Source organism: Ursus arctos, unplaced genomic scaffold (assembly GCF_023065955.2).
Source record: "Ursus arctos isolate Adak ecotype North America unplaced genomic scaffold, UrsArc2.0 scaffold_26, whole genome shotgun sequence".
Lineage (NCBI taxonomy): Eukaryota > Metazoa > Chordata > Mammalia > Carnivora > Ursidae > Ursus > Ursus arctos.
The window spans coordinates 25,022,357-25,035,279 of record NW_026622941.1 but is presented as its reverse complement, the minus strand read 5'-3'; the positions used below and the strand labels follow the sequence as shown (position 1 = coordinate 25,035,279).

Below are 12,923 nucleotides of genomic sequence, written 5' to 3'. Positions count from 1 at the left end.
GAAAACAAATGGGAAGGGTGTTAGCGACAATGCAGCATTAGGTTCCTGCGAACACAAATCCAGAATATGAGTATTAAAGAAAGAAAATTGCCATTTTATAAATAAGTAAATACGATACCATTAAGCATCACTGGGATTTGATGGGCTAGGACTCTGAACTGGAATAGAGCAATGGTGGAAAGGTAGAACATAAAGAATTGCTGCTCTGGAATATTCTAGAGACAGAAGCTGACACAGAAATAAATTGAGCTGTGATGGAAACTTCAACTTTGGGGAGATCTGCTAGAATTCTTCCACAGCTAAAAATCAAGGCATCTGATAAGTGCCTTGCTAAGCCTTCCATCTCTCAAATAGTAAAAGAAACATTCTGGATATGAATGTGACCATGGGAAGAAGTTACTTGATTAAACGGCAGTATTGGGAAATCTGACAGCAATTTGAAGTTTGTTACAATGGCTGGGAATGTGGGATATTAGAGAACACAAATTACAGAAAGTTCACAGAGATTACAAGTAAATCTTGCCTGAGACTCTAAAAGGGAAGCTGCATGATATGTTTTAGGAAGCTCTCAAGAATACAGTTCTAGTTAAACTAGCTGTGATTGAGCAATATTTACTGAGCATCCACTACAGGCCAGGTACTGCTCTTGGCAGTAAAACACCTGCCCTTTTGGAGCTTACATTCTAGTTGGGGAGGGAACAGAAAGTGCAGGGGCTGAGAGAAGCATTAACATTTTAAATAAGGTCATTGGGAGAGGTTCCCTTGAGAAGGAAGTTTGAATGAGGTGGAAAAAAGTGGTTTCAAAACCTGGAGGAGGAGGGTACCACACTGGGAACAGTTACTGCAGCAGCGTGTCTGTAGGAAACAGCAAGGAGCTTAGCATGGTAAGAACGGAGTGAGTGCACGGGCGTGGTAAGAAAAAGAGGTCAGAGACGTAGAGGTACCAAAATGTGAAGCACCTGTAGACACCACGAGGACTTCGGATTACTCCTGAGTTATACCCATAAGAACTCACACTTACTAGGTCCTGTCACACTCAGTGCCTATGTGAAATACCTGTATCTGACGAGGCGTTGCGAGGAAAATACGAAAGAAGTAGAAATCATGATTATTTCCCTGGAGATAGTGTCCATTTTAAACTCTGTTGAAAGTAAATTACAAATTAAAAATGAATTTAAAAGAATAATAAGTAAAATGTTCTATATCTATTTAGGACTTGATAAAGTACCAGGTTTAAACTTCTAAGTTTTAGGGTGCCTGAGTTCGGTGACTGCCTTCAGCTCAGGTCATGATATCATGGTCCTGGGTTAGAGCCCGCATCGGGCTCCCTGCTCAGCGGGGGAGTCAGCTTCTCCCTCTGCCCCTCTCCCCTCTCGTGATCTCTCTCTCTCTCAAAAATAAATAGAGAAATAAAATCTTAAATAAACTTCTAGGTTTTAGAGCAAATAATTCCTAAAATTACATCACTAGAAGTATCCAGGAAAGAAGGGTGACAGAGAGAGAATTAAGGAAAGAGAATGAGTCAGAAAAACATGGAGGAAAAAAGTATAACCAAACAGTATTGCCCCTATTCATCCTAGTCATGTGGATAAAAAGTAAAACTTAAAATGACTTGGTATAAAAAAAATAGAACTCTGGTTATAAACTGCAAAGGATATTAATGACAGAGAAAAGGGGAAGATTCTGAAAAGACTGCATGCATAAAGAGCTCTCCAATGAACTCAGATTTTAAAGACACAGATAAGAGAAACAGAGAGGGGGCACACATAACATGTATGCCTATAAAAGACACGGAGGATGGTATCAGGAAGCCAGAGGCCCACAATGAGCTGAACTTCAGAACACCATTAAGAGCTACAAAAGCAGCTTCTGAATTTCCATCTGGAAGGGAAAATTTGCATCGGCCTGGGTAAGCTGGTGCAGGGAAATGGTGTAGTTAACGTAGGACAGAAAAAAAAAGAAAAAGAAAAACCATTTCTGTTTTGTTTTTTAAAAATATTGCACTTGAAGGGGCACCTGGGTGGCTCAGTCGGTTAAGCACCTGCCTTCAGCTCAGGTCATGATCCTGGAGTCCTGGGATCAAGCCCTGAGTTGGGCTTCCTGCTCAGCAGGAAGCCTGCTTCTCCCTCTCCCTCTGCCTGCCACTCCCCCTGCTTGTGTTCTCTCTCTCTTTCTCTCTATCAAATAAATAAATAAATAAATAAATAAATAAATAAATAAATAAAATATTACACTTGCATACCCCTTTACAGTTCACATATTTCTATTTTATGACATCCCTGCTGGGGAGGTACAAGCCCTGTGTTATAGAGGAGAACTCCCAGTGGGGTGCCCACCCACCACCCACCAGTGGAGCTCCACCTGTCTTCTCAGCAAACAGTAGGAAACAAAGGCCAAAACTGGATGCCCAACCAGGGAGCTGAAGCCCAGGACACAGGAGGCCATAAGACAACTGCCCCCAATGCCCTGCAAATCTTCTCACCTGGCCAGCTGATCTGTTTGTGTATCTCAGGCCCACGTGCTCTAAGTACTCGGATGAACTATGAGGACCAGAGAGCTGCACTAAAGGACAGGAGACAAACTGCCCCAGCTTTCAAAATGAGGAAAGAACATGAACATTACAAAAGAACATGGACGTTACAAAATGTTACAAAACACTCACTGTTGGGCTTATCATCCAGCCTGAGGAAAATTCTAGAACAGATAATAAAGCAGATGGCTTCTGCACAGACAAAGATGGGTGATCACTAAAAATCCACACGGATTCAGGAGGAACAAGTCTTGCCAAGTAACTTTATCTCTTTCGTTGGCAAATCTAAAGGACAAATAATCTCTGTGACTCTGAAAGGTACTGATCAAGCCCCACTCTCCAATTTATTTTTTAGGAGGAGGAAGGGAGAAAGATGAAGAAAAATGGGCTCAGCATTGGATGTGTTTATAACTGATTAAGCAACAAAACTCAGAGTGCTCCTAAGTAAGTTCTGCAAGACTCGCTGGGCTTAGGCAATTTTATTACCAATGAACTGGAGAAAGTTCAATCCTTATCAGATGTATCCTTTTCAAAGTCCTTATCCCAAACTGGAATCTGGAGAGAATAATCCAAAGGGGCACAGAGGAGTCAAAATCCAAAACAATTTTAACAGAAGATTTAACTTTAACCAATGAAATTTAATAGGGAAAACATAAAGACTTATATTTAGATTCAAAAAAATTAAATGCTAGCATAAATGGTGACAAACTGTTATATACATAAAGAACCAACTACAGCCTTTTGTTGAACAGAGCTTGACATAAATTAAAAAATGTGAAATGGCCATCCCCCAAATTTATACACTCTTAATATTAGGCAAAGCTAATAGACATAAAAGGTCAAGAACAGGGAAGGTGAATGTCATACTGTACACTGTACTGGTCAGCCCATACCTGGACAAGTCTGCAATACTGGCAGTGCCTTACAGTCAGTACCAAGGGACAAAGCAAAATGCCCACCTAATTTGAAAATTAAATCACCCTGTGGGAGCAATATCAGCATGAATCAAATAGAGCAGGAGAAATTAGCTATCAACATAAGTAATTCCAAAAAAACATGTGACTGAAAATATCAGGAATACCCAACTCCAATCAAAAGTGAACAGCGTGTAGTTTCTGGGAGGCAGGATTAGAATGTGAATTAAGAAAGCTGAAACCTTGTGGGGCGCCTGGGTATCTCATCTCAGTTAAGCATCCGACTCTTGGTTTCGGCTCAGGTCGTGATCTCAGGGTCGTGGGATCAAGCCCCACATGGGGCTCCATGCTCAACACAGAGTCTGCTTGAGATTCTCTCTCCCTTTGCCCCTCCCACTCGTGCTCTCTCCCTGTCTCTCTCTCTCTCAATCAAATAAATAAATAAATAAATCTTTAAAAAAAAAAAAAAAGTAAGAAAGCTGAAACCTTGTCTATTTTGTTTTCTTCTGGCTAAAGAAACTGTGTTAACAGAACACCATTATATTAATCTGAGGGGAAGAAAGCAGGAGTTTAACATGCAAGATTTTGCCTGTGTTCCCCTAACAGCGTCCAAGATTAAATGGGCTGCCCATAGGCAGAGCAGCACCGGGCAGATGCATCCTCATAAAAAAGATGCTCCAACAGCCCATCATGGCTTAGTGACGCTTCCCATGAAGACCGTCCTAGTGGGTGACAGCGTGCTGACCAAGCGATGCACGCCTCCATTCTACTCACACTTATATTAATAAGTTCATTAATTGGCATTCTTGTGTTTATGTAACAGTCTCTTGGTCACTTGCTGAACATAAGTAAATTTCCATAATCCTGATTATTTCTGGACACACATAAACAATTCACATTTATGGAGCTGGAAAAGTGAGGTCTACTCCTTAAATATTAAATATTCTAGGAAAGAGATGGATAGTGGAGTCCCGAGCTCAGAAGAAGTCTGAGTATGATGTACAAAGCTGGAAGTGATCATCACAGAGTGGTCGCTAAAGACATCAGAGCATGTGAGACCATCCAGCTCCCAGAGCACGTGCAGGGAGAAGAAAAATAGGGGACAGAAGGCAGGAGAACACCACTACTGAAAGGAACGAAAGTTGGGTATCCTGTAAACTGCTGAATTCCTTGCCTCCAGCAACGAGCTAAAATATATAGACCAAGACGAGCCACGCACTCGTCAAGGGTTAGAGGGAATGCCCAGGAGAGAATCTGACCGTCTGACCTCTACGGCGGCTTTCAGCTCTGAACGTGAGCCAGACGTTCATTCAATTCAGTGTTTCTCCCAGCCTGAGAAATAACTTTTTATCACCATTACAGAAACACTAAAATTGTGCCTATTTTTATTCTTTGGCTTTGTTAGCTGGTAATGGAAAAACGTTTTGAAGCATTAAGGCTTCTTGTTTCCTGCAAGTGAAACATACTTGGTTTACCTGGACAGGAGACCACAGGCTCTAGATCCAATTCCTCACCCTGTTTTTCCTGCTGTGGGTCCTGTTTTAGGAGTTGTTCAAAAACGCAGTTTCATCCAACCACGTGTTCCTACTTGCGCTTCCCTTCCCTTCCTGCCACCTCTGCCTGATGGGGGCTCTGTGCGTAATCTGTGGGTTTAAATCTTAAATGTTTTACTGCCTTTCAGAAATGTACCTGTAACTTTCACTAATATTTAAAAGGTGCTGGTTTCTGTCTCCCTTTCTACTCAATACTAAACACAGAGGCACAGGTATATATACAAATTTTGTTTTTATTAAATCCAGAAATGTTTGATTAAAACAAACTGTCATTTTTGGCATATCAACACACCCAGCGTATTTTCAGACATGACTACTGGCGGTTCAACTTAATCTTAAAATATGGCACACGTCCCACTAAGCGGCACCTGGAACAGGTGTTAGAGGTATTTGACCCCTTTTAACCTTTTCTCCAGCTCCCACCCTATGCCTCCCCTGATACTCAGCAAGCCTTTTTTTTTCTTGTCCCTCTTGTCTTTCACTTTCCTGTTGGTAGTGCCCAGAAACTTTTATTATTACCACTAATGGCACTAAAGCTAACACAGCAGCCAAGTCCTAGCCTAGAAGACAATGGATATAATTCTAATTAACTTTATGGTTGACCTTAGAAAACAACTATATTCTGTTTCAGTGGCCCAATCCACAAGACAGAAAGAATAAATGGCTGTAGAAAAGAAACCTATGTGAAAGAGAAACCTAGCTTCCTAGCTCTGGCTGTCTCATATAGATTACATACACATAATTCAGAATCATGATTTGCTAATGCAGGGTTTTTTTCAGGGGGGGGATTTTATTTTTTTATTTTGAGAGAAAGAAAAGGGAGAGGGAGACAGAGAGGAAGAGCACAAACGGGGGGAGGGGGAAGGGAGAGGGGGAGAAGGAGAGGAAGCAGACTCCCTGCTGAGCAGGGAGCCCTCAATACAGGTTTCTGAATGCCCAGAAAAGGTGGGAGGGGAACAAACTATAGTCCATGTTTGACACCATTTAAAGTTTAAGTCATGCTAAGTTATAAAGTATAGTAAGGGTCAGAGTAGAGAATATGAAAAAAAAATCAAGGCTAGAACCAGGACAAAAGGACTTTAGCCACTAGATATTACAGTTCTGGGAAATCTTCACGGGTTCCATAAAACTATATGAGAAAGGTAAATAATTGTGTTCCTACCACAATCCCCTCCCTTGCGTCAAGTACTCTTGAAGCTATGCATTGATGCTGTATTCTCTTTCTAGGACAACCCTAGTGGGTCTGGGCATTTATCAGAGAAAAGGTTTCAATGGATGCTTTCTCTCTTTATCTCTCTGGCTATTGGTATCACTCATCACGTTTTCTGTTTAATTTCACAGAACGGCAGCAAGAGACAATTTATTACTGGCAGTATACTTGCAGGCTGGGAGTGGGAAGCACAGCAGAGGTACTTCCACGAGGCTATAAGAGGCAATAGAAATACTTCCTTACAAAAGGAATACTTCTTTACAAAAGCACTCAGAGTGCTAGAGCTAGATAAAATAAATATTTAAAAAAAAAAAAAAAACCCACCATGGCAGGGGCGCCTGGGTGGCTCAGTCAGCAAAGCATCTGCCTTCAGCTCAGGTCATGATCTCAGGGTCCTGGGATCGAGTCCCAGATGGGGGTCCCTGCTCTACGGGGAGCCTGCTTCTCCCTCTCCCTCTACCCCTCCCCTTTGTTCATGCTCACTCTCTCTCTCTCTGAAATAAATAAATAAAATCTTTTAAAAAGAAAACTTAAAAAAAATGGCAAATAAAATGCTATCTTATTAAGACAAGTCCATTTATCCTATCTAGCCTCACGTCCCAACACTAAAATAACCCAGGCTCTTGTGGCTCTCTAAACAGTCTCTTAGATCTCCGCGCTACCATGTCCTACTGCTGCTTTCCGGCCTGAAAAACTCCTACTCACCCTTCAGGTTTAAGCTCACACACTACCACCTCCCTGGAAGGCTTCTTTGATTTTCCCAAATACGTGCTCCTTTTCCTTCACTGTGCCTCTTACTGCTCCTCCGTTATAGCGACTGTATGCTATTGCAATTATTTCTATACCTGCAAGTGTGGCTCTCTAGCTACCTGCCTGCTGTCTGAGGGAGCACCATGTCCTCCCATCACTGTATCTCCTGGTACATGACATGTACCTCACAGGTAATTCACACAGTGAAAGAACTCCCTCGGTCTCAAGATGGAGGCGCAACAACCATCCGCCCGAGTCTCTCTTTTCCAATCCCACCTAGTTTGGAACTTTATTATCTAACTCCTAGATCATTTAGTCTCTTCAAAACAAAAACACAAATTTAGAAAGATACATGCATGCCTATGCTTATTTCAGCATTATTTACAATAGCCAAGATATGGAAGCAACTTAAGTGTCCATCAATAGATGAATGGATGAAAAAGATGTCATATATCTAGACAATGGAATATTACTCAGTCATAAAAAAGGATTGGATCGTGTCATTTGCAACATGGATGGACCTAGAGGGCATTATGCCAAGCGAAATAAGTCAGATTGAGAAAGACAAATACCAAAGGATTTCATTCATATGTGGAATCTAAAAAAACAAAACAAATGAATAAACAAAAAGCAGAATCAGGCCTATAAGTACAGAGAACAAACTGATGGTTGCCAGAGGGGAGGGGCGGGGCTGGGCTGGGCAAAATGGGTGAAGGGGAGTGGGAGGCACAGGCTTCCAGTTATGGAATGAATAAGTCATGGGGCTGAAACACACAGCATAGGGGACAAAGTCACTGATATTGTGATAGCATTGTGTTGGTGACAGATGTTAGCTACACTGGTGGTGAGTATAACTTATAGAGAAAGTTGAATCACTATGTTGTACACCTGAAACTAATGTGACATCATGTGTCAACTATACTCAAATAAAAAAATTTAAAGATAAATACAAATAGTCTCTTTATTGGTCTTCTCATTTCTGGTCCCTCTTCCCTTGAAGCCAGTCCAGATACACCACTGCCACTGTGATGTTCCTAAAGTATGACTTGAATTAAATGTACCAGGTTGAACAGTTGATGATGCAAAGAATGAAAAGCTTTCTGAGAAACACCTGTTCTCAAAGCTCAGTGGGCTTACATCCAATAGGGCAAAGACAGAAGTAAATAACTGACATACAATTTATCAGGTGTTATGGAGATATATCCAATCCATGCTAATCCCTCTGCCTGGCCTGGCCTTCACTCTTAAATAGCCAATTCATATTTCACTTTATATGGGAAGCCTTCCTAATCTCTCCAGCCAGAAGCAATCCCTCCTTCCTCTGCTCCCACAGTGCCCTGTCACTCACTTATCTTTTTGTTTGAATTACAGTTATTTGTACCCATACATTATGTCTCTTACTGTGGAACCTTTCTAAGTGGAAGTGCAATATATTTACTCACCTCTATTTTGCCACGGTACCGCATACGGTATACTGCAAATAGACGATAAATGTTGAATTATCATGATTTACCTCACTAAAACATTATGAGTCTGTGATTCCTTCAGGATCTGCCAGTATTAAGAATACTGATGGGCCAAATACATGCAATTCAGACGGAAATTTTTCCACTCTAGCCACAAAAATAGAAAAAGTCTTTTCGGTTTGGCTAGATAATAGTGGACATATGGAGAATATCCTCAACCAGATTTGAAAGACGTGTCCAAATGAAATGGATCTCTATTGTAAAAACACAACACAAGGCAACTCCCTAGTGCTATAAACCAGGCAACCAGCCTCTGCTGACAAATACCAAAAAATGGTGAAGTGCAAACACGGTGTGGTGTTTCCATACTGGGGCCAACTCAATGGGCAAACGCTTAAGTAAGAAAAAATATCCTGTTTAATAAAAATCAAATTTAGTAAAACAAAATACTGGCACAAGAGAAAATGTCAAAGATAGATCACTGAATAAGCTCTCTGATCTCTCAAATAATACAACTTGCCAGAGTTGAATACATGAAACGTACCCATTCTCTAAAGTTGACATCCAATTTCCTACGGTAGCGACACTATAAGATACCTCATCAAGCCCAAATTAGGATCTCCATTTCTTCAATTGCACTTTTGAAATGATATCTGTCCTCCCTCCACCCCATTCGTTCCCCATAATTCTTCTCGTTAAATGCCACAGTGGTATGCAGGATGAGGTAGGCAGCGACTTCACCACCACTCACCTGAATCACGAGAATGGAGGACTTTGAAATTTCATGATTTAAAATGCAGAACTAAAATTCCACTTCTCAATTTTGACTGAAAAGGAAGCTCAAATCTCAAAACTATAATACCCTTTAACAAAATGCTGTAATGATATTTATCTGCTCTTAATTGGCTTGAATGAAGTCAGAACATTTGATTATATCATTTATTTCAGCATTAAAATTGCTGAGGGCAAGAACTGTGTCTCATCAACTAATTTTGCACAGTCCTTAGAAAAGTGCATGTAGCAGCTTTTAATCTAAGGACCCGAGTTAAAGGGAGGACTGCAAGGAGGATATGTGAAAAAAAAAATGTTTTGGGAAACTCTACAGCACAATACAAATACAAGATGCTACAACTAGCATTCTCACAACAAGCCCTCTCCAAGACCAAGTCCCCCTCTACAGGAAATACGAGGAGAGCTGGATTATTTCTGCATACTTCTCCTAAAAAGATTTATGCTTGACATGCAAAACTGTAAATAATTCCTAAAAATGGGAGGAAGGGAAGGAAAGAAAGGAAACTCAGGTCAGACTAAAAGAAGGAAGTAAATTAAACAGGAGAGGAGATGTTTTTTAAATAAAATAAAGCAATATAAGAGAAAGCAAACTGGATCTCAGGGATCGAGTTCCTACTCCATCACTTACTATCTACCCACACGCCCCTGGTCACTTTTCCAAAGACTCCAGTTTCCTCATGTGTGAGCAGAAATAATAACTCACAGGGTGGCCTCAGGGATTAAATGAGATAATATTTATATACAGTCCTTAGTGTTATGTCTTATATATAGTAAGTGATAAGTGAGTGATTACTGTTGTTGATAAAATTATTATTAGACCTGTACACTGATTGGTGACATTCAGGAAGAAAAAAAGAGCCAAGAACATGTCAGAAAGGAAGGTGACAGAGAGCTAAGTCTATAAATTCCTGTTGGGAGACAAAGTTTGAGAAACATAGATTACACAGAGCATTTTCATATTAAGTGTACAAATGATGGACTGTGTCTCCAGGATTGCTACAATCTACAGAACTGTAGCCAAAATCCCAAGTCATAACAGCAGAATGACAATGACCGCATGAAGAGAAAGCAGGACGCCCCCACCCCCAAAACAAGTGCTTAATGATGTGTACAGAAGCCTATTTCCAAACTTTCCATTTTTTAACTTTTCCTAGACAGAATGAAAGCTAGGCTCCATAGCAAAGGCACACCAACTCTGCTTGCCAAAAATAGATGGCATTAACAACGTGCACAGTCATTTAGGTTCCTGTCATCTTGTTCTTTATTCTGGGGAAGTTGTATTTGTGGTTGATTTTAGGTGTTAAATATTTTTAATTCCATCATCTTCAGTAATTGCAAAAGTAATGAAAGTGTTCCAAAATTAGGAATCAGATGTAGAGACAGCAAATAATTGTAAAAGTTAAGAAAACAAGGGGGAAAGTAAGAGTTATAAGAGGTAGAAAAACACCGGATGCAGCCTGTGGATACGGGATCAGACTTCTAAGTTGTAACAAAGTCTACACCTACGGAATCAGTAAGAATCAGCAAAAGACAAGGAGAACAAGAAACCTGAATGTGAGGCCAGATAATCAACATCAATTTGGATTGTCAACTGGTCTGGTGGTAATTCAGGAGAAGGCAAAGAGCTCGTTTAACAGTTTAAAAGCTGAGCATAGCAGAAGTGCTACTATCACAAAATCGCCGAAGTTCAAGACCTTTTTGAATTTACCCAACATCAGTGTGAAGGGACAGCTCCTCATGTGAACTGTCACTGACTGCTCAGGTCTTCTCTGAGACCTGTGCAGAGATCATCTAAGAGGGAAGCTACCTGTCTCAGTGGATGTTCAAAATAGACAAACTAGTCTATTTGGAGAAAAGATGCCCCAAAATTTCTACCAGCAAGAAGGTGAGAGTATATCTGGTTTCCCTCTGAGGCACCAGCTCACGCTCCTCTTTACTAAGAAAAACCTTTCAAAACCAAACCTGTACCTAGAGAAACGTTAACTTTTTTTAAACAAAGCATAATTGTCTTACAGGTATCTGCATGAGGGGCACCTGGGTGGCTCAGTCAGTTAAGCGTCTGACTCCTGATTTCAGCTCAGGTCATGATCTCAGGGTTGTAGACAGAGCCCCAAGTCAGGCTCCACACTGGGTGTGCAGTCTGCTTAAGATTCTCTCTTCCTCTCCCTCTGCCCCTACCCCTGTGCGCACGCTCTCTCTCTCTCAAATAAATAAAAATCTCAAAAAATAAAAAATAAATTTTTTAAAAAGCATATGCATGAAATTATGAGCTGAAGATCCTAAAAATTTTGTCAATCAGGTGGTGGTAAATGGAATAATATGCCAACACTATTAATTTAAGCTATGTAAAAAAAAATATATATATATATATATACATATATATACACACACACACATATATTTAACTTTGTTATTGCCATTTTTGTCTAATTGTAATAATATAAATATATGAGCTTTAAATTCTGGTTTATTTAGTTCTTCTACTTTTCCTATTAGGTTTTAAACTTACCGACCATAAATTATCCTACTGTGGGGGTTTTCTACAATCTACCCGACTCAGACAAGGAGAGAACACTACACTCAATCTCAAATGTGCCTCTGGAACTCTATTATGAGTTTGGTCAATCAGGACATGGACAACGGAGCTGAAGTGTCTGCATCTTGGTAGACAGTACCCCTACCACTACCAAGATATACTTTCTCTCCAAAACTTTAAATCCAGTCGAATTTATTGTGATCCCAATATTTTGATAACCAATAAAAAATGTGAACTATTCTTGGGGCGCCTGGGTGGCTCAGTCGTTAAGCGTCTGCCTTTGGCTCAGGGCGTGATCCCAGCGTTCTGGCGAGCCCCACATCAGGCTCCTCCGCTGGAAGCCTGCTTCTTCCTCTCCCACTCCCCCTGCTGTGTTTCCTCTCTCGCTGGCTGTCTCTATCTCTGTCAAATGAATAAATAAAAAATCTTAAAAAAACAAAAAACAAAAAACAAAAAAAACCACAAATGTGAACTTTTCTTGAAACTGCATTAATAAAATCATTTGGACCATTCATTCAACAAAGAAGCATTTACTGAGTAGGTCTATACGAGGCACAGTGCATTTCTATGGTGCTCTTTCTATGAAAGAGCTTTCAAAGGTGCTCTAACAGAAAGTATCAGTGATTGTACTTCTCTCATTTTATATGCATCAACACTCTATTCAAAACCCTGATTCATGGGGCTCCTGGCTGGCTCAGTTGGTAGAGCATGCAACTCGATCTTGTGGTTGTGAGCTCAAGCCCTGAGTTGGGTATAGAAATTGCTTAAAAGTAAAATCTTACCAAAAAAAAAAAAAAAAAAACCCTGATTCGGGCATAATATATTTAGCTGTTTGTGGAAATAAAAACCAAAAGGTCTGAGACTATCAATCATTATCTAAATTCCAACTTCATAATTCCATCCAAAAAATACCCAATGCCAAGTGATTTTTTTAAATTACAAGCCAAAATATACAATGATTCAAACATTCCATTAGGCAAAGGAGTTAATATAGTTACAATTTCTCATTTCTAAATCCTTATGGGTATGGTACTAAGTAATAATTCAAATTTATCAAAAGTCCCACTCAGCAGTTACATTCAAATTGCACCAAGAGCAACTTTTTGAAATTGATCATCTAACATTCCAAAAATTACTTACTTACCTGGGTGTTCCTTATTTTGAAGCTCTTT

The 12,923-nt window shown here is 40.2% G+C and overlaps 1 protein-coding gene across 3 annotated transcripts in view; it reads right to left on the bottom strand.

Annotated features, from left to right (window-relative positions):
* The window catches only part of STK38L (serine/threonine kinase 38 like), an 88,917-nt gene that overhangs the window by 72,812 nt on the left and 3,182 nt on the right, over window positions 1-12,923 (bottom strand). The window contains exon 1 of one of the 3 annotated variants that reach the window (XM_057318773.1): window positions 1,057-1,141. The exons of the other annotated variants lie outside the window; for them this stretch is intronic. The gene's annotated coding sequence lies outside the window, so the exon portion shown is untranslated. Of the gene's footprint in view, window positions 1-1,056; window positions 1,142-12,923 lie in introns of those variants that run through there. 3 annotated transcript variants of the gene reach the window in all.